Here is a 1,856-nt window from a genome sequence, read left to right as displayed (position 1 = left end):
AAAAAGTTTGAGACCCCATCTCAACAGAAAAAAACAGGGTGGTGGGAAGCATAAAACAGGAGGATCATGGTGCAGGCTGGCCTGAACAAAAAGAGAGACCCTATCTTCAGAAAACCAGAGCAAAAAGGGTTGGAGGTGTGGTTCTAGCTGTAGAGCACCTGCTTAGCAAGCACAAAGTCCTGAGTTCAAACGTGGGTACTGCCAAAAAGAAACAAAGAAAGAGAAAAAAAAAAAAAAGTAGTTGTCCCTAAATATTTGCTTTGCTTTTGAATCCTATGTAATTTTCCTCCCTGTAATGTCCATATTTTCCATATTACCAAACTGCAATGGACCCTTTAGTAATATGAAAAAGCTTTTTATGGGGCTGGGAATTGAACTCAAGGCCTCACATACATTAGGCAAACACTCTACTACTGAGCTACATCTTTAGCCCTAAAAACATTTTTAGTTAAGATGAAATACATTTATTATAATTATTTATAAAAATAAAGCACTATACATTAAAATTAAGGCTTTTTAGAGAAGAAAAAGTAATATCTATTGTTCACCCATTGCAAGGTTCATGGCTGACCCCCTATAAACAAAAGACAGATTAAGAAGAGTGAACAAATTCATTTAAGCAAAATCTTACATGACACAGGAGGCTTAAAAAGCGAAGACAGGAGAAAATAAAACAAGAGCCATTGCAGTACATTGAGCTCCATAGAGACAGTGCCGGGACAAGTGAGAGCCGGACCGGCACTGGGCGACTCTGTGCCTCGCTGAGGAAAAAAACTAAAGACAGGCAAAGGAGATCCTAAGAAGCTGAGCGGCAAGATGTCATCATATGCATTCTTCATGCAAACTTGCAGGGTGGAGCACAAGAAGCAGCACCCCATGCTTCAGGCAACTTCTCAGAGTTTTCTAAGAAGTGCTCAGAGAGGTGGAAGACCATGTCTGCTAAAGAGAAGGGGAAATTTGAAGACATGGCAAAGGCGGACAAGGCTCGCTATGAAAGAGAAATGAAAACTTAGATTCCTCCTAAAAGAGCGACAAAAAAGTACTTTAAGGATCCCAATGCACCCAAGAGGCCTCCTTCGGCTTTCTTCTTGCTCTGTTCTGAGCATTGCCCCAAAGTCAAAGGTGAGCATCCCAGCCTGTCCGTTGGCGATGCTGCAAAGCAGCTGGGAGAGAAGTGGAACAACACTGCTACAGACGACAAGCAGCCTTATGAAAAGAAGGCGGTCAAGCTGAAGGGAAAGCACAAAAAGGATACTGCGGCCTATCGAGCTAAAGGAAAACCTAATGCAGCGAAAAAGGAAGTTGTCAAGGCTGAAAAGAGCAAGAAAAAGCAGGAAGAGGAGGAAGATGAGGAGGATGAAGAGGATGAAAATGAAGAAGATGAGGAAGATAAATAAGTAGATTCTAGCGCAGTTTTTTTCCTTTCTATAAAGCATTTAACCCCCCCTGTACGCAACTCACTCCTTTTAAAGAAAAAAAAATTGAAATGTAAAAAAAAAAAAAAATGATGTGTTCACGCCTCAGGCTGATGAAGAATGGACAGTCATGGAGAGGTATGATTGGACAAAAAGGGGGTTGACCTAATGGCCAGGTGGGGAGAACTTAGCAAGAGCTGCTTGTCAGTTCTTCTCGGGATCCCTGAGTCTTCATCCTTTTCTCCAGGAAGAGGGCAGGACAGCTGTCATATAAGAGTCTCCATGGGAAAAAAGAGAAGGAATTCCCATTATGGCCTAAGCGGAGATCTTTCTGCTCTGCAGTTTTTTCAAGTTCCTTCTGGTTGGATGCTCAGTTCATCCGGGGTCATATTTGGGGGTATGGCGTTCCAAGTCCTTACACTTTCTTTTTGGAAAAAGCCT

General features: G+C 42.2%; 1 pseudogene; it reads left to right on the top strand.

The window, feature by feature from the left end:
• Positions 1-894: 894 nt before the first annotated feature.
• Positions 895-1,397, top strand: LOC109686139 (high mobility group protein B1-like; annotated as a pseudogene).
• The last annotated feature ends 459 nt before the right edge of the window (positions 1,398-1,856 follow it).

This window comes from Castor canadensis, chromosome 7 (genome assembly GCF_047511655.1).
Source record: "Castor canadensis chromosome 7, mCasCan1.hap1v2, whole genome shotgun sequence".
In the NCBI taxonomy this organism is placed as follows: domain Eukaryota; kingdom Metazoa; phylum Chordata; class Mammalia; order Rodentia; family Castoridae; genus Castor; species Castor canadensis.
Note: the sequence above shows the minus strand (reverse complement) of the source record. Positions and strands in the feature narration are given on the sequence as shown.